Source organism: Micromesistius poutassou (genome assembly GCF_964030765.1).
Source record: "Micromesistius poutassou genome assembly, chromosome: 23".
Classification (NCBI taxonomy): Eukaryota; Metazoa; Chordata; class Actinopteri; order Gadiformes; family Gadidae; genus Micromesistius; species Micromesistius poutassou.
In genome coordinates this window covers 9,368,529-9,389,422 of record NC_140293.1, presented here as the reverse complement: position 1 = coordinate 9,389,422, position 20,894 = coordinate 9,368,529, and the positions used below count along the sequence as shown (strand labels likewise).

At 45.6% G+C, this 20,894-nt stretch overlaps 1 long non-coding RNA gene across 1 annotated transcript; it reads right to left on the bottom strand.

The window, feature by feature from the left end:
• Window positions 1–15,343: 15,343 nt before the first annotated feature.
• Window positions 15,344–18,630, bottom strand: LOC311368533. The gene is made up of 3 exons (XR_014639958.1): window positions 18,493–18,630; window positions 17,632–17,724; window positions 15,344–16,061 (listed from the first exon to the last, which is right to left on the bottom strand). It is a non-coding gene; the product is annotated as an uncharacterized lncRNA (long non-coding RNA).
• Between the last annotated feature and the right edge of the window lie 2,264 nt (window positions 18,631–20,894).

The following is a 20,894-nucleotide window of genomic DNA, read 5'->3' as shown; positions in this document are numbered from 1 at the left end:
GGGGGGTCTGGTCCCTGCTATAGGGGGGTCTGGTCCCTGCTATAGGGGGGTCCCTGCTATAGGGGGGCCCCTGCTATAGGGGGGTCTGGCCCCTGCTATAGGGGGCCCCCTGCTATAGGGGGGCCCCTGCTATAGGGGGGGTCTGGTCCCTGCTATAGGGGGGTCCCTGCTATAGGGGGGGTCCCTGCTATAGGGGGGTCTGGTCCCTGCTATAGGGGGGGTCTGGCCCCTGCTATAGGGGGGCCCCTGCTATAGGGGGGTCTGGCCCCCTGCTATAGGGGGGTCTGGCCCCCTGCTATAGGGGGTCTGGCCCCCTGCTATAGGGGGGGTCTGGCCCCTGCTATAGGGGGGTCTGGCCCCCTGCTATAGGGGGGTCTGGCCCCCTGCTATAGGGGGGTCTGGTCCCTGCTATAGGGGGGTCTGGCCCCCTGCTATAGGGGGGGTCTGGCCCCTGCTATAGGGGGGTCTGGCCCCCTGCTATAGGGGGGGTCTGGCCCCTGCTATAGGGGGGTCTGGCCCCCTGCTATAGGGGGGTCTGGTCCCTGCTATAGGGGGGACTCTAGGTCTCATCAACAGTTGACATTGATACATCAGACTACATTTACAGTTTAGGCATTTAGCAGACGCTTTTATCCAAAGAGATTTACAAAAAGTACATTTGTCTGAAGAAAGAAAAACAACAATAAACAGTACAGTAGGGATGTTCATAGAACCAAGTGCCAAGCACTAACAATCACTCAGTTAACCCATTCCCGTATACAACAGAGAAAGCTAGGATAAGATGCTACACAATGCTAAGAACTATCTTTAAGTGCCAGGACGTACAACATACAATAAGTGCGTAAGAGTGTTTTTTTAGGAGAGTAAGGGGGGAGGAGGGGCGCTGGGGGGTAAGGGGGGAGGCTATGCAGAGTGATCCAGGTGAACTCTGAACAGGTGAGTATTGATTCTCTTAATGTTAAGCGAACGTTACCCTCTCTATGTAACGTTGTCTACAGATGTTTGTGTAATCGACTCATCAGAAAAAAGGAAAAAAGAGGATGTTTGTTTACCATGACCTTCTTCTTCCAATATTGGTATTGGGGATTTTTTGATTATCCTTGTAATACTTTTTACAAACAAGCTTTACACGCGTTGGCTTAGAGTGAGAGAGAGTGCAGAGGGTGTTTATCACATCACTAGTGCTTGTTAGACTTGGGGCAAGGTTTGGTTGGTCCACAGTTCTGACAACATTAAACAGGTTCAACGTGTACTTCAGCCTAAGCAAAGAGTGCAACGCTCAACAGGGTGATGCATGAACTTTGATTGGTAACATATGCCATGCCCTCTCAAGATTCTTTATGACAATAAAGAATCATGTTTGTCATATCACTTCCTTCAACGTCCACCTCCAGCGAGACAGCAACACCTGCCCATCATGAAGATGACACTCTTTATCTCAAGCAGCCCAACACCACCACTGCAAGATGTTTGACCATCAGAAGACCCTGCACAATGGTCAAGTGCCTAGGCCATATTGACCAGCGTAGAGTTGTAACAAGAGGAGCTATACAGGTCAAATATTTAGTTTTCCCCCAGAATTATAAGAACAATCCACGTAGATTCATAAAGGAAAATGGTGATGAAAAATAGGGAGAAGATGCAGCGAACGTGGCTTCAGTATTCAGTTAGCACAGACTCAGTCCTCTGTTACCTAAGCATGCAAACCTTTTGGAAAACTGGACAATGCACTTACTAAAAGGGGATCTAGAAATTGGAAGAACCTAGCTAGTCATTTCCAGTATTCAAAGACACACATTGCCACCAATAGGAGGAGTTGGTATTAACTCCAGAAGAATCTCTAAACACTGGTCAGTTCCACCAGGTTCTGATGCACTCTGAGGTGCAGCACTGGAGACGTGTCATATACGGTCATCGAGCTGAAAGGAACCAGCTCTGAGAGGGTGTACACATGTCCTATTCGACCCACATAACAGAGATTTTCGATCAGGTGTCATGAAGAAACATTTGAGGAGGATTCAAAACATAGACAGAAAGGTGCATGACCTCAGCAGTCAAATTCAAAATCAAATCATTGCGCTACTTGGAGACAAAATAATTGACAAGATAGTTAGAAAAGTGTGCTTAAGGCTGCCCCACACTACAAGATTTTTTAATCTTATGCGATTTTTGAGTCGGATGTACACCACACACATAAAGAGAATCTCAGCCGATTTGTTTCTCTCCGATCGTAAATACAAATACATAAGATTCGAACACAAGACTGAACACCACACACTATAGGACAATCTTATCCGATAATTGCCCGCTGCAGGGCCGTGGAGGTAGAACTAGAGCAACTCGCGTCAACAGTGAAAATGGATCAGCGTCTTTTGACAGCAGTTGTTTCCGTGGTGCTTATGCTTACATAATATCAGAGAATAGCCGCGTCAGTTCGGCCGTGGCACAATTAATGAATAAAGATCATAAACACATCGGAAGAAAAAAACATTTATTTTGACAGATGTGCCCGAAGTTACTACTTTACAACCTTGTTGATGACCAACATTTAGAAAAACATGTAGGCCTACTTTTAATTCAGCCTTGGGTGAATTTGAAGCGTAGTGTGTTGGACTGTTTTCAAAACGGGTAGGCTTTTAGATTAAAATAAGTAATGCTGTCTGTGAGTCTGTAGCAAATCCTACATCGTTATTGTTGTAGTATTCAACCATTAGCAAGGTGACACTGATTTGCTATTGATACCATAGATAGACTGTATAATATTACCATTAGTGAATTGCATAGGGGTCGATGTGAGCTCATGAATATTCATGAGCAAATGCAAACTGAATGGCTGTACAAGTGTTGTGAGACACGGCTGCGAACCGGCAACTTTCAAAAAAAGTAGTGCTGGTTTGGTGATGGTTTCGTGCCGTGCTGCCGTATCCAGTGGAATAGCCTACATTGACTATAATGGTTTCTAATGTCTTCGGCGAACGTTTTCATTGCCATGCCGCTTCTGTGACGGTTCTGGTGGAAATTGCCCTTCACTCAACATTCCGAAAATATCTATCATGTTGGATAACCCAGATTTTGCGATCGGGTGCTCCTGGAGTTGATGAGATTCTATCTTAGAACACTACGGCAGACAGGATAATCTTGGCCGATTTTCGTCCCGATTCGGCTGCCATGGGAACGCCACCCCGATTCTCGTAAGGGGCAAATTGGGCACGATATCAGGACATTTCTCTTGTAGTGTGCGATGAGCTTAAGTACACTCAACACATATTCTGAGGACTTGGTTTTGAGGTCTGGGCTGCTGTCCGGGCCTTTCCTGATCATCCATCTTCCTCCCCAAGAGAGACGCTTGATTACATTTACAAGGAACAACTACTGGATGTCTATGATCCCTCAGCATTGCCTTTCATCTGCTATTCACTCTTTTGGTCACTGTTGCCTCTGGAGAGAGAAGCTTTAAAGCTCATCAAAACCTATCTCCGGCCAACCATGTCCCAGGAGAGACTTCCAGGTCTGGCTTTTATTTCAGTGCAATGTTCCAATGTCTGCAGCAGCATGTGTAGATCTCAGCACAAGTCACAGACACAGACCAGTTCCAAACAAAAGGTTGAATGAGTTTGGGGTGAGGAGGTTGGCGTGGCAACCTACATTTGAAAAAAAAAAAAAAACTGTTTCGATTCTGTGCATGTTTTGTTGGTGTCACATTATTTATAACATACTGGTGATGAACACTGGAGGGTCCCCCTGGAATTTTTTTGTGTAGGGCCCCAAGAGACTAGAACCGCCACTGCGTACACACACTTCAACCTTTGTGAAAACTTGATGAAGGATGGATGACATGAAAGTTGAGTTTCTGTGTGCAGGCGGGAAAAAAAGTTCATATTTCTGAAAATGATAACGTGTATAATTGTGGCGGGATCATCATTGGCTGCAGAGGCCTCAGCCTGCACATGAGGGAACTATGAATAGAAGAGGCTCAAAGCCTCTATAGTGTCAACGTCCAGCGCTGCAGTAGTCTGGGCAGAAGCCCTTTGAGGTGAGACTGCATCATACGCCCACTATTCTTCCTGTTAGTGTCAACGCTGGCTTCATTAGGAATGATGTTCCCTTTTCCTGAGTGGAGTTAAGACTTTCTATTTTCCTCTCTGCCCAGAGCCAAGGTGGGTATTTTTGGGCCCTGCTCCTACCTGTACAACTGTGTGGTAGAATATAATCTAGAATATAATCCTTTGGTAATGAAACAAGGTCTGTTCCAGAAAGAGGAATATTTAAACCTTAATCGGTCTCTCTGTTATTCTGATGAGTAATACACCACATCATCAGCTACTTTGAAATATTGAAATATTAATAAATCTAAATTGGAGACTGCAAATAGATGAAATACGGGAGTGAAATTGAAATCATTTCATTTTTAAAGCTGATAAATGACAAAGATGTCAAACCTCTGGGTGGTACGGCAGAAGGCAGCTCTCTGAATCTTCTAAAGTACGGTCTGAAACTGCCTGAACTACAATGGCTCACTGGAAATGACTGCAGTCGCCTGGAGACACTGATGTGACATTTGAGGTTCATGTACCTCAAATGTCACACATACACACAACCTGTGTGTATGTGTGACACATACACACAACCTGTGTGTGTTTGAGTGCCAGTGGTGCACAGAGCAATCAAACATGGAATAGAGTAAAGGATGTGCATCTCCTCGGCACGTTCGGTCACACATCCGACAGCCAATAGAAAACTGGGTTTGAAGGAAAAATGTCTGCACTACCTGCTTTCATTCATTGTGGTTGGTGGTGTGTGTTTGCTGTGTCTTTGTTCAGTGTGAGTGTGTGTTTGGTGTATGCGTGGTGTGTGTAGGGTGTGTGTATGGTCAGGTGTGTGTTTGGTGTGTGTTTGGTATGTAGTTGGTGTGTGCTTGGTGTGTGTTTAAGGGTGTGTGTGGGGCTGTCTTCAGGGCTATCATCATCATCATCCTCAAACAAATATCAAGTTGTATTTGTTTTAATTTTAGCCTCAGGGATAATCACCTTTCCTCCTCTTCCTCCTCTTCCTCCTCTTCCTCTGTATGTGTTTCCAGGTCAGGCCACCAGCAGGCCCAGCGGAGGAGAGGCCAGCGGGGGGCCGGGGGGGTCCAGGGGGGTCAGCATGGGGGGGCTCAGGTCGGTGCTGGAGGACGCCGTTTCACCGGCCTTCGGCGCCACCATCATCATCATCATCACGGTGGTGGTGTCGGGCAGCGCCTACCTCTGCTTCCTCAAGTACGTCTGCACCGGCTGCTGCAAGCCCACGCAGGTGGCCCCCACCCTCACCTCTGACCCCAACAAGGTGGAGGAGCAGGTGTGACTCTGGGCGGAGGGAGAAGCACGCCGACGAGACTGAGGACAAACGAGGGGGAAGGGAGAAACAGAGACTGCATCAAACGAGCAATGAGCAAAGCAGCATTAGCACGTGTGAGGACCACACGGTCCCCCCGGTGGACGTGAGGAGCAGGAACGGACCAGAGAGAAAGCTCGTTTACATGCACAGCTTAATCCCATTAAAGCCATAGTTCAACTATGCTCCTCAATTGGACAACTGCAATTGTCCGGGTATACATGGCGGTGAGTAAATCGATTCATTGGCCGAAGCGCGTCATGCCCCGGTACGATAGGTGGCGCTGTACCCATTTCAACTAGTGGTAATAGAGCCACCGGCTGACCTCTTTATGTCACCAGCAACAACAAACTCAGGCGGCATTCGAGAAAGATGTTTTCAGTAGACAGCTGTCAGCTCACTTCGGGTCCATATCATTTCTCCGACGCTCCATTGTTCCGACCTCTCGGCCAGCTCCTTCGGCTGGAGGAGCTGGCCGAAGTGAACTGACTGAGTGAACTTCAGCTGTCTGCTGAAACATCGCTTTCTCCTCCATGTTCGTTTCAATCTGGACTTCAGAGAGTCAAAGCCAAAGTTAATTTCCCCCAATTCCTTTTCCCCATGGGCGAGATAAACCCGACTAGGAGTCTTTACTTGTTGTGGAAGTACCAGAGAGTCGGAGAACCCGACGCAGTCTGTAAGATTAATAATATCAGAGAATACCCCTGTCAGTTTGGCCGCGGCGCAATGAATGAATAAAGATCGTAGTTATTTTACAACCTCGTTGATGAGCAACATTTAGAAAAACATGTACTTTTAATTCAGCCTTGGGTTAAATCGAAGCGTAGTGAATGCATGTTGATGATGATACACTTCATAGGGGGTAACTACATTGGCACGACACCGGCTTCCTCCATCTTCTGCGCCAGATTTTAAAATAAATCGCCGACCTGAAGTGAGTTGACAGCTGTCTGCTGAAAACATCTTTCTCCCGCCGGAGCAGCCCCTCCGCCGCCAGTCCCTATACGGCGTTCCCCGCCGCGGCGCAATGAATGATTAAAGATCGTAAACACGTTGGGAGAAAAAAAACATTTATTTTGACAGATGTGCCCGAAGTTACTACTTTACAACCTCATTGATGACCCAGATTTAGAAAAACATCTACTTTTAATTCAGCCTTGGGTGAAATGGAAGCGTAGTGTCCGTGTGCTTCCACCTTTAATGAATGCATGCCATGCGCGCTCCCGCGGCCGGGACACAATTCTTATAGGGGGTAACTACATTCACCGGCTTCCTCCATCTTCTGCGCCACCTTTTTAAATAAATCGCCGTTTCTCGTTTTCCGACGGCGACAACAACAACACGACTATCGTCTCCTTCTACTTCCGGCTCACGGCCCCCGGAAAAGATCTGGATCATGCGCAGAACGCATGATCCAATCCCAATGCGTACATGCACGCTTAATGCGACTAACAGTCGAATAATCTAGGGGTCTTAATTCGACTATGAGTAACCCAATTCGATTTGATTTTAGCTCGACTAACATGCATCTTAATAATCCAATCATAGTTGGACTAAGCCAATGATTAGACGTTCTTGAGTGTCATGTAAACGCAGTGATTGCAGCCTGATGTTCTGACCCACATGGTGGATCCTCCAGCACAATGGAGACAGCATGGCTGACTCCTGCCAGTCCTAGTGGTCACACACCCCACACAAAGTGAATTGTGTGTGTGTGTGTGTGTGTGTGTGTGTGTGTCTCTGTGTGTGTGTGTGTGTGTGTGTGTGTGTGTGTGTGTGTGTGTGTGTGTGTGTCTCTGTGTGTGTGTGTGTGTGTGTGTGTGTGTGAGAGAGTATCCTGCCATATTGTGAAGGACAGTGCTGTCTCTATGTTGCAGAGGTGTCATTGTTCTCTGTGTATTTATCTAATCTAAAACACTTGATTTGTCTTGTCTGTTTGCTCTTTAATGTAATGAGTATATAACTCCTGTATGCTGTTACCAACCCAGTTTATAACCTGCTTTATAAACATTGGAATGGGCTGGTGTGTGTGTGTGTGTGTGTGTGTGTGTGTGTGTGTGTGTGTGTGTGTGTGTGTGTGTGTGTGTGTGTGCGGGGGTGTGTGTGTGTGTGTGTGTGTGTGTGTGTGTGTGTGTGTGCGGTGCTAAACTAGGACAATATAATTGTATTTTATCCTAATTATTTCATGTCCAGTTTGTGTTTCTCTTATACTTTTTATTTTTATATTGCATTTTTGACGGAGCCTGAGACTCCAGAATAGAATTGCCAGCGACTGCTGCTGTGATTGTTGTGTGACAATAAATAATAATAATAATAATAATAATAATAATAATAATAATAATAATCGTTGTGTGACAATAAAGCCTCTTGAGTCCTGATGTTCTCCTTTAATCCACTGAGTCAGTCCTCCTTTGTTCCCCTGCAGCACAAATCATACGTGAATAATTAACCCACCAGCCTCGACTCGACAGTAGAGTGGAACAAAGCACAGCCTAAAGTAGAGTAGAGAGTAGAGTAGAACACAGTAGAGTAGAGAGTAGAGTAGAACACAGTAGAGAGTAGAGTAGAACACAGTAGAGTAGAGAGTAGAGTAGAACACAGTAGAGAGTAGAGTAGAACAACGTAGAGTAGAGAGTAGAGTAGAACACAGTAGAGTAGAGAGTAGAGTAGAACACAGTAGAGAGTAGAGTGGAACACAGTAGAGTAGAGAGTAGAACACAGTAGAGAGTAGAGTAGAACACAGTAGAGAGTAGAGTAGAACAACGTAGAGTAGAGAGTAGAGTAGAACACAGTAGAGAGTAGAGTAGAACACAGTAGAGAGTAGAGTAGAACAACGTAGAGTAGAGAGTAGAGTAGAACACAGTAGAGAGTAGAGTAGAACACAGTAGAGAGTAGAGTAGAACACAGTAGAGAGTAGAGTAGAACACAGTAGAGAGTAGAGTAGAACACAGTAGAGAGTAGAGTAGAACACAGTAGAGTAGAGAGTAGAGTAGAACACAGTAGAGTAGAGAGTAGAGTAGAACACAGTAGAGTAGAGAGTAGAGTAGAACACAGTAGAGAGTAGAGTAGAACACAGTAGAGTAGAGAGTAGAGTAGAACACAGTAGAGTAGAGTAGAACACAGTAGAGAGTAGAGTAGAACACAGTAGAGTAGAGTAGAACACAGTAGAGTAGAGTAGAACACAGTAGAGTAGAACAAGTAGAGTAGAGTAAAGTATAGTACTAGAGAGTAGAGCGGAGTGGAGTAGAGTAAAGTAGAGCAGAACAACGTAGACAGTAGAGTAGAGTAGAGTAGAGACTCGATGCTTTGTCTGATTCATTGGATCACTAGTATGTATGAAGACTTAAAAGGGAATTTAAAGAACATGTTAGTCTTTACCAGAGATAAACGATAGTCTTTTTGTACCCAGTAATGACTGAACAGGTTGATCTGGGGGTTAGTTGGGTTCCCTGCTGTTCCCTGCCCCCGCACACCTCTACGCAATCTTCTCGTTATAAATACCAACTTGCGTTGAATTTGGCGTGCGTGCAGGAGCGTCATGCTCCTCCCAAGATCGTCCCATAATAGTCCTTAAAAGGTCAATGCTAATTAATCAATGAATATTCCTAGTATATAAGGAGCCTTTGCTGACCTATCATTACACGGGAACACACGCATGCATTACACACGCTCGCATCTCATACCCCTCGCTAAATTCTCAAGTAATTCCAAAGCTGCCATATTTTAGCCCGTTAGAATACAGAGGCCAACAGGAGCATTATTTATTGGCCTTGTGCCAATATGATAATTAATTACTATGTCCTAGGCTAATTTAATGTAGGCCTACATATATGTATCAGGAAAATTAATACAACTTAAGTGATACAGTTGGTCTGGCCGAGGATTGTGATTTGAATGGGTTGTAGTGTGTTGAACATAATATTGCCTTAATTCATATTTCATAATGGGTGCTTTTTATAAAATGAATAAATAAATCCGAAGTCATAGTATGTGGTGCGCAATGTGCGTTGGGTATCGGGAGGCATAAGCCGTTTCTCAATTTGCGTTCTCGTGTGTTCTCGTGTACTTGTTGTACTCGTGTTCTCGTTCTCGATAAATGTCATCAGTGGTAGCCCAAGCACTGTTCCAATTCCAAGTACGCGAGTACTGTCGTAAAACCCGGAAGTGTTCTCGATGTGTTCTCGATGAGGCCGTTCTACCGAGGATGCATCGGAGGTGACTCGTGTGGACTTGGGACCGTTAAATATCCCAGAATGCATCATCGAGTCCGCTGCTGTTCCAATTGCAGGTGCGTACTCGCGTTCTCGGAAGTCTGTACTTGAAAGTCCGGACTTGCCAAGTACGTACTTCCAAGTCCGCGAGAACGTAGTCCGCGTACTTGGTATTGAGAAACGGCTATAGACATCTTATATCAGATGTCTGTCGGGAGGTAGCGTGTTCTTCTTTTGGCGTTATTGGCGGATTGCAAACCGATATGGTGCATTACCGCCACCAACTTCCTGTTGTCGTCTCCGGAGATCACTGTTTGAAAAACTTTGCGGGACCTTTACTCCAGGGTGAAAGGATGCGTAGAACTGCGCACTCTTTTCCGCAAGGAATCTTTCTATAAATCACGACGTTGGCGGTGAAAGATGCGTACGCACATTTCATCCCTGTTTCGTCCCCCTGCTCATGCCGTGTTGGATGTTAACAGCTGGGATTGATGCTTTTATCATTTCCCACAACCTCGTCATATCCTGAGGTAACGAGCCCAGGGAGTCGTCTCTCAAATTCAAAAGCAGGAGAAAAACACGTTTCACTGAGAGCCACAGAGGGGCCGCTGCGTGCTGCTTTCACCTGGTTGTTTTATGAAATTGTTTTCAAGTAAAAGAGAATGTGCTCCCCCTAGTAAATAGACTCTGATGCAGCCCCACAACACCAGCTGGTTGGTCTCCTTCAGGACTTCACTGAGGAGCCCCCTAGCAAGGAGGCTTCCTTCATAGACATCAAGGCTGTAGGAGACCTCCTCAGCATTGAGGCGCAGCTGTAGCGCATTAGCACAGCTATATGTAATTACTCTGCCTTGCTTTACTCTACTTTGAGCCCTGATTGTGTGTGTGTGTGTGTGTGTGTGTGTGTGTGTGTGTATGTTCCTGGGTGTGTATTCATGTGTCTTTCATCTTTCTAATTACATATCATTAGCGCCATGAAGATGGCGGCAAAAGTATGGTTGAATTATGATGCACAAAGTCTGTATAGGCAAACACACACGCTCAAATGTGTGCACATGCACAAATGCGCGCATGCGCAAATGCACAAAGACACAAACACACACGCAGATGCACACACACACACACACACACACACACACACACACTGCTTTGTGAGCTATCCCCATGGTGTCCCAATGTGTTTATGTATAAACACATATACACAACACAAACTGTGTTAGTGGCTAACAGTAGGGCCAGTCATACATGTTCATGTTCTCTTCAGACCCCAGAGACTCTCAGGCGGAGTCAGACTGTGAACAGACTGTGAATGTGACAGAGGACAATAGATACACTTGACAACGATAGATTTGATGTGATTGGTTGGAAATTGCCACAATCCAGTGAGGGGAGGGATGAGGGGAGGGATGAGGGGAGGGATGTAGGTATGTGTGTACCGCTGAGAGAACATCCTTTCTGTTCCCTTGCCGTCTGGATGCTTCTCTCTCTCCTCTCTTTATCTCCCATGATGCATCTGTTCCCTGGCTCTCTCTGAGTATCTGTGCATGTGACAATAGGCCTCTGTGTGTTTATTTGGAAAGAAAACTTTTGCTACAGAATCCTAGATTCAAAACAAACAAGGCCTTTGATTTAGTGTCGAATGGTCTATGTTTCTGTCAAGAACTCCTTCAGGGAAATTGCTAATTTGCTGCAATGTGGTTACTTTTGTGAGTCAGTGTGTGTGTGTGTGTGTGTGTGTGTGTGTGTGTGTGTGTGTGTGTGTGTGTGTGTGTGTATGTGTGTGTGTGTGTGTGTGTGTGTGTGTGTGTGTGTGTGTGTGTGTGTGTGTGTGTGTGAGCAAATGTGACTTCACACAAACACACACACACACACACACACACACACACACACACATTTAATTCATTTATTTGGAATGACCAATACTTACAACGACACAGCATTCCAAATATTAATAAAGAGCCCATTTATGTCTCACACAGCAACACAAACACTGTGCAAGTACTTACAGCCTAGCAGATCAGTAAGTAAATACATCGTTATCAGGTTAGAGATGGCACCGCCTTCTCCATACATGCAGACTGCCTGTGCTTGCTGACACCGAGCAGTATTTGGCTATTTGCTTAGATTTCTTCTTATTCAGTCCAGCGATTTGCAATCCTCTAACACAGAGTCTATGAACGTGTCCCATAAATAAGTACAACCAGTTTTGTGCTATAACCACCTACTGAAAGAGCATGAGTTAATGGCTGGTATTTTAACATTTTGTCTGAGAAACACAGGTCCATGTACCCACTTCCAGAATCACAATATCTTTTAAAAGATCATCAACAACAACAATGTCAGGAGTGTTAGCTCAGGGGGTAGAGCGGGTTGGCTGGTAACTGCAAGGTTGCTGGTTCGATCCCCGGCATCTCCTAGCTGAGTGTCGAGGTGTCCCTGAGCAAGGCACCTCACAATAACTGCTCTCAACGAGCTGGCTGTCGCCTAGCATGGTTGGCGCTGCCGTCGGTGTGTGACTGTGTGAATGAATGGGTGAATGTCAGGCAATATTGTAAAGCACTTTGGGTGGCCACCGGTTACAATAAATGCGCTATATAAATGCAGACCATTTACCATTTGAGAACACTTTCTAGCTAGTTGTCATGCGTAAGTGTCATACATAAGTGTGTGAACCAGTTCAATTGTATTTTTTTGTTTGTGTGTATTACACTTTGTCTATATATTGTGCGTAGTTCGTTGGCTGTAATATCGACAATGCGATCGTGTCGGGCAATGTAGAGGTGCTTTATATGTTGGGCAACCGTTCATTATGTGCGCGGTCGATTCTATTGCTATCGTTGTGTAGTAGACAAAATGGTTCGTGACGTTGTGGACACCACAGAGAGAGGTTATACTGAGTGGGGAGTGCTTGCAGCCTAGCTTTAATCACACATTGTTGAATGCCTGCGGTAACAGATGGGTTATGTAGCGCCGAATGTGAAACGGTCCGGTCCGCGCACTGTAGGCATGTGATTTTACCTTGGAGGCGCAGGTTCACCCAGTAATTGTGCTGCTGCGAATGGACACACACACACACACACACACACACACACACACACACACACACACATTCATGACCACACAAACACAAACACAAAGAAAACATACACACACACACACGCACACACACACACACACACACACACACACACATTCATGACCACACAAACACAAAGAAAACATACACACACACACACACACACACACACACACACACACACACACACACACACACATTCATGACCACACAAACACAAAGAAAACATACACACACACACACACACACACACACACACACACACACACACACACACACATTCATGACCACACAAACACAAAGAAAACATACACACACACACACACGCACACACACACACACAGAAATAAAGACACACACACAAACAACAAAAAAACACACACACACACACACACACACACACACACACACACACACACACACAACAACCAGGCTCATTCAATCTGGCCCCCTAATCATCCCCCTGTATAATTGGCTCATTCATTAATTCCCTCACTCTCCACCTCAAGCTGGTGTGTGGTGAGCGTTCTGGCACCGATTGGCTGCCGTGCATCACCCAAGTGGGTGCTACACATCGGTGGTGGTTAGTGAGGTCCCCCCTTCACTGTAAAAGCGCTTTGAGTGTCTAGAAAAGCGCTATATAAATTCAATTAATTATTATTATTATTATTAAACACACACAAACACACACATACACAGACACAGAAAGAAGGAAAGAAAGCAAGTAATGACTAAATAATCCTTTGTTGCCTCCACAGCACAAAGCAACATGAAGCGGCTGAATGAAGAGGCTATGATGTTGTTGCTCCGGTGTAACGCCTCTGTTCACTGCTGGGACTGGCGCTGGATCAGGAGAAGACTCAGAGGTTACAATATCATTTTCATTCTTCAGCAGAATAACCTGTTGTTGTTGTTTTTGTTGTATTGTTTTTATTGCTGAAGATACCCCATGTAGTCTGTATCCAACCACTATCAATAAGTATGGCTAAATATGAACTATCAACGTTTTAGCCCCCTGTCGACAGTACGTCACGTATGTCAAAGGTCTGTCTGCCATAACCACATGGATGGTTTTATTCTCAGTGGAACATGTTTAAGAAAGGTTCAGCGTTAAAATGGGTTTTGATAATTCTTCAATTAAGCAATCTTACACTCGATGGCATTCTTGAATGTCGCGAAGCACAGCCGTAGGAACGAGGCGAGGAGCGAAAATAGTTCCTATAGTAACGATAGCCAACTCTTGGTCAGTTGAACGTTGTTATAGAAACTAGGCTCATGAAAGTAGTTTTGGCTAGTTAGCGTAGTGATACTTTCTGTAATTAGGCACGATCTTTTTGTCCGTTCTTTCACCAGGCATTTAAACACGCTCGAGAATGGGAATTGACCAATCGGAGTGCTTGCTTAAATTTGCGTGTTATTGAATCCTCTTTCATATAAACAGAACCCAGATCTCCCTCTCTCCCTCCCACGTGTCCTTGACCCCTAGGTCACCTCCTCATTACATCTCTTCATGAAGGGATAGATTTAAGGTATATGATCTACTTATTTCAGTAAAGCTTAATGTCGTGATTCATATAACAGAAACCGTCTCCATCTCCCTCCCAAGTCATTGTGCGCCCACATGCAGTGGACAATCAGTGGCGTCACTGATTGTACGGGGCTGACCCCCATGTGGATAATTGGAGTGGCCTTTTAGAAGGCCTTTACTTTGATTGCATTACATGTTGTCCTAGTCCGTCTAAAGGAGTGTAAAGCCCGAGTCACACTGTTTCATAGAACAGCTCTGAACAGCTCAGGTGATTACGCAACTCAAACACATTGACTCAACCAACATGCAAGCTGAGTGGTTTCAGGAACAGCAGTGTCCATACGTATCACCAAGGCAAAAAACGTTGCATTAACTAACAAACTAAACATTGTATACATTCACAGAGACAAGGGTACAGAGAGTAAATAGTAAAAGGGATTACTGAGGGCAGCGCATGAGTAAAGAAGGGAGCTCTTGGTATCTGTCAATAAAAGGTGTATATGTAAGGGATAATGTATAGAACGCCGGTCATTAACGGGAAATAAGCTCCGACAGGGCGAACCGGACACCGACACAAAGTGGAGGTGTCCTTATTTTCGATAATGAAGGGGCATATTTTCGGTAATGACCGGCAACGTTCTATACATTATCCCGCTTATTACACGGTTACTTGCCAAAACTAAAAAATAACTTGGTGACACATGGTGTGTCTTTTTACAATTTATTTGTTACCATTCGTAGTGTTGATCAGCAGAGAAATAGTCAAAGACGTTGACGTCGCTTAGCAACCGAGTACGCTGGGGTTAAGTTACCGGACTGCTTGCAGAGTGATACAAAAGATGTGAATCACTCCACTTTCCTTGACAGTCATTATATGCTTAACAACGGTCATTATTGAAAAATAATTCACCACCGGAAGTCGGGAAGGCCCATGCAAGTGAACGGAGCGTTCCACAGCATTGAGAAGAGCCGTGTGGTAAAAATAGAGAGGGTACCATGATGGCACATGGGGTCGTTTCACCGACGTCTTTACAACATAACAGAAAATAAAAAAAACACAATGTTCAACAATGTAATTGTTTATCGTTGACTCTTTTAAATGGATGCATCAAGTACAGAAGTGTATATGTTCATTGACAATGACGGAAAAACATGAATCAAAGATTTTCCCTTTTATTCATTAATTTCATTAAATACGTATACATGGGTGTATATCCATCCATTAATAATTGACTCCCATGGGTCCTCCTGGTGGATAAGACCACGGGGTGAGCCCTGTGGCAGACGCTGCCATCCAGCCCGACCCCCCCCGCTGTGCGGGCTTTGCAATCGGGCTTTCATGAATTCTGTCACTGCTGGCTCAAGGTGGATGGTGGTGGGGGAGGAGCTGGTGGTGGGGGAGGAGCTGGTGGTGGGGGAGGAGCTGGTGGTGGTGGGGGAGGAGCTGGTGGTGGGGGAGGAGCTGGTGGTGGTGGGGGAGGAGCTGGTGGTGGTGGGGGAGGAGCTGGTGGTGGTGGCGGAGGAGCTGGTGGTGGTGGGGGAGGAGCTGGTGGTGGTGGGGGAGGAGCTGGTGGTGGTGGGGGAGTGCAGTCCGTCTCCGAAGAGGCCGAGAGCATCAGATGGCTTAAAATGGAAGACTTAATGTATCAGTGTGTTCCTTTGATTTGAGTGTGTGTGTGTGTGTGTGTGTGTGTGTGTGTGTGTGTGTGTGTGTGTGTGTGTGTGTGTGTGTGTGTCTTCTCACTGATTGGCCTCCCCAACCTTTAACCTCAGGAGCCGCACTGCATCGTCTGGTCCCGCTCCGCCACCTCTACTGACGGCAGCGGCGTGAAGCCCCGCCCCTCTCCCCCGTCGGCCCCGCCCCCCTTCCTCCCTGGAGACAGACAGACAGAACAGACATGAAGACAGACAGGAGGACATAAAGGCCGGGGGGGGGGAGGCGGGCTTTGGATTGTTGAAGTTAGACTTGTTTGTTCTTGTTGTTGGGGTGTGTGTGTGTGTGTGTGTGTGTGTGTGTGTGTGTGTGTGTGTGTGTGTGTGTGTGTGTGTGTGTGTGTGTGTGTGTGTGTGTGTGTGTGTGTGTGTGTCTCAATGTCACCTTTATGTGAACCACATACCGTACTGTTACCTAGGATACAATGATGACATTTATGCATTGTTAATGGTCTGAATTATAAGTGGTCCTATATTTTGACTTTTACATAGAATGTAAATGATGAATTACTCAGGAAATTAGTTCTAATTGGTATTGAGTGGATGGAGATTGATTGCAGCTAATTATCATAATTGAGCTAGAGGGGTCCTCCATGGTTTGCATCACAATGATGTGCTTATTGATTATCTGAACACCACCATGGACGAATCTACTGGAAACACATTCTAGCTTCAGCCATATAAACAAATGAGCCCTTAACTTTAAGAACACACACACACACACACACACACCTAAACACACACACACACACACACACCTAAACACACACACACACACACACACACACACACACACACCTAAACACACACACACACACCTAAACACACACAAACACACACACACACACACACACACACACACACACACAGTCAAAACACCCCCTCCTGAACACATCACCAACACACCCAAAGCACACAGACCCAATCAAAAGGCACACACACTCCCAATGACTCACCCACATACCCACACACACACACGCACACGTTTAAAGTGGGTGTATAGCATGGCTCTAAACCCTGATCACATTGTGCGTATATGCAAAGCAACTTATGCAGCTTTCTTTTCCACTTTCCAAGCCCAGCTGTTGTTCAGCGTGAGTCAGCGTTGTAGCAGTGGTCATGTTATGACCGAGTGATTTGATTTCTTGCCTGTATGATACTTTCTGTTGGATGCCCGTATGGATCGGCAGTAGCAAGCCCTTAACGTTTTTATTTCAAAAGGTGCAGGGTGAATGATTTAGTGGCATCTAGTGGTGAGGTTGCAGATTGCAACCAACTGAATCCCCTCCAACCCGCCTCTCCACACCCCTCCCGGTCCAACGCCATAGGAGAAGCTACCCGTAAGGAGCCGCGGCCGTATGGGTGGTTGTTGTCACAGAATAACTATTGTTGCACTGCCCATTACCGGCGTGATCTTGGGCAACACGTGATCCGCTTACATGGCTCTGTGTTCTTTATTTATTATTATTGAGCCAACCTAGAAGAACACTACCACTGTGTTCAGTGTAACGTGTTGCTATCTGTTCTAATTTGTCAAAGTGGTTCGGTGTCCGACCTTTCATGAACCACACGACACAGCGGGGCTCATTCAAACTCCACTGCACCACTGAAGGCTCCCCAGGACACCCGGTGCACTGAGGCTGCCTTGACCAGAGCTCCACGTCAACACAACGTTGTGTGTTCCGGTGTCGGTGTTTGTGGGAGCGTTGGTCTGGCGGCTCCAGGCTCACCTTTGACCTCGCTACATCCTGCGCCGCCGGAGTCCTCGGGCTGCTCCTCCCTGCGGACGGCAGCCCGGATCTTCTTCAGGGCGTACCTGCAGGCTGGGGGGGGGGGGGGGGCAAGGTGCTGCTTTATGGATACACTCTTACCATTGGACGGTAGGTATACATCATCTACAAGAACAGCAGTAGTAGCAGGAGGAGTTTATGAAATAGATGTTCTTCTGCCCTGCTACACATTTTGAAAGACACTTGTCTTGATATTTCTCCTCCAATATTGTTAAGAGATTTCCGTATCTTTCTCTTTGGCAACTGCAAGGGCTCAGGCTCGATCTGCATTGAGGGACCTCATTCAGCCAGAGACGGAAATGTTTGAGATTACAACTTTGAAGACAAACAAAAAAAAAAAGCAGAAATACAAAAGAATCACACCTTGGGGATTGTCATGCAGGACCTTTGATTTGAGTGGGTCCAAAATGCTGAGTCATCCTTGGGTATACTTTGTTATCTTTTGGTTGGTAAACTGATTATGTTGGTTTTATATTATTATAACAAGTTGTGCTTCAACTGTGAACTGGTAATTCCTAAAAAGGCGGCATTTCATCGTACTTCCCAGGTTTCTACTTCTAAAACATGAAACGATATGGGCTAATCATTCATATGTATTACTGCCACAGGGCTATCAAGATAGTGGGGACAAATCATTAGTGTTACTCAATATCATTTAATCTTTTCCATGAGCTGTACTGCGATAGAATCAGTTAGAACACACCCAGCTTCAGAGTTGAACTGGTCATGTATCAGAGTAACAAATCACAGGATTAAACTATACCAGACATACCATACAAATAAATCAACAAACAAACTCACCATTGATGATAAGTCACACCATTCCAAACCTCCTGGTGGGTCTTCAGCACGGGTCAAACCCTTTTAAAGTTACAGGAGCGTAGAAAGCAAGAGTGTAAGTGTTTCTTCTGTCACACTCGACTGTCAACTTCAGCTGCCTCTCTTCCTCAATAACACACACAGCTCCTCCCCAAACCTCTGGCACAGCCCTTGTACGGGGAAGGAGAGAGCAGGGGGTGGGACCTAATAATGCCTTGGCCCTGGGAGACATATTCCCCTTCTTATCATACTTCGTCCACACACCTCCCATGGTTCACAAGCCTGCTGTGCATTGTAAACAGAATCACTGTCAAGTAGCCGCAGTCAAGCAGTGATTATGTAATACTTGTACAGCTCAGCTCAATGAATCATTTGGTACTTGGCATTTATCTTGCTAAAAGCGAAAAATAATTAGATTAGATAATTAGAACCAGGTTGCTGGTTCGATCCCCGGCTTCTCCTAACTGAGTGTGGAGGTGTCCCTGAGCAAGACGCCTCACTCGAATTGCTCCTGACGAGCTGGCTGTCGAATTTGGTGTGTGAATGTGTGCATGAATCGGCGAATGTCAGTCAACACTGTGAAGAGCTTTGGATAATAGCGGTGTATAAATGAGCACCATGCCCAATGAATTCACTTTGATGTATTTTAAGCTTTGGTAAACCATCCAAAAACTATACAAAGTAGCTGCTCGAACAGGGAATTGTCCTAGATTGTATTGATAGTCTATTGTTTACAATCGGCCATGCCTTCTTATGCTATAAGGTGGAAAGATAGCCCCCCCGTTTAGCGAGGTCCCGTCACATCAGATAGACTCCAGGCTAATTACCAACTGCCTAATTACCATACTGTACATGAGCAAGCTAGAACCTTTGCCATTTAAAAATGTATTTTCCTTTTTTTTATCCTTTTTGAAAAATGGGGACATTACCGGGGACAGCTCCAGCCGGCGACCTCTGGTCACCTGAGGGTAGTCAGCTGGGGCCTGGTGACCTCTGGTCACCTGAGGGTAGTCAGCTGGGGGCCTGGTGACCTCTGGTCACCTGAGGGTAGTCAGCTGGGGCCTGGTGACCTCTGGTCACCTGAGGGTAGTCAGCTGGGGGCCTGGTGACCTCTGGTCACCTGAGGGTAGTCAGGAGGGGCCTGGCTAACCTGCTACCTGTTATCCTGTTTGGCTAATCCTAACCCTGTAAGCCTACAGATACCTAAAGATGGCGATGGTTTTCCGTACAAGCTGTAATGTATAATGGCCGCAATGTTATTTACCATGCTCTGAACCAATGTTCTCCATTCATTATGTCCTTTTTATTCTCAGCTCTGTTACATAGAGGCCATTATAACAGTGTATACATTTGGGAGTTCCACAGCATGGGATGCATGTAATAAAATAAAAAATATATATATTTTGTGTGGGTGTGAACTGCGTATTTGTGTTTACACGTGTGTGTGTGTGTGTGTGTGTGTGTGTGTGTGTGTGTGTGTGTGTGTGTGTGTGTGTGTGTGTGTGTGTGTGTGTGCCCTCCTTTGCCTTTGTAAACCTTCATTATTTGACAATTTGAATGCAATATTTGACAGACTATGCGGATGACTTGAAAACCATTTGTTGAGGAGTTTAAGAAAATCCACTAGCAGGGGTGGGGGTTTCGTTTGGTTTCGATCAGATTCCAGGTAATATCATTTGGCACCAGCAATGCCAAAGGGTAGCAATCATTACAAGGAAAGTGGTCAAATATAATTTCCCCCTGCCACCTGATGGAACAAGGCATAGAAGAAACGATTTACATTTACTTTGCTTATGATCAGGATTCTCTCAAGATTTGTTTTTAACAACTATGTTTATTGCACTCATTTAACTGATACAGAAGGAAATGCAACAACAAACATGATGGTGCCTGATACTGGACCGGCAGAAAGGGAGCTGTTTTTAGCTTAAATGAAACAGCCATGAATCAGACACACAACATAAGACTTAATTCTCTCGTCCTCTCTTACTTGCATAACCTTTGAAGGAGTATTTTCCTGTGTGTTTTCTGTGCGTAAGATGAGAGAGGTAGGTATGCAGACACACTGCGCAACAGTAAGTGCACGGCTTCTTTGTGTAGCATTGCCTACATAAGGTCCAACGAGGACGATCAAATAGTGAATACCCTCTGATGAGAACCAGTATCTCTCATAAAGAATATTCTCAGGCAATGCCAAGGGATCGGATCTGTCCCGAAAGACCCTCTGTCTCCTCTGACCCCTGTACGATACGGGCTCCGAGGTCCACGGGAACACCCACAAATGGTGACGACATTGTCAAAGGAGCGGCGAGGAAGCTTCAGGTAGCCGATCTAACCCGAAAGTCTTAGCTGATAACCTCCTCCCGACCAGGTTTGGTTGACAG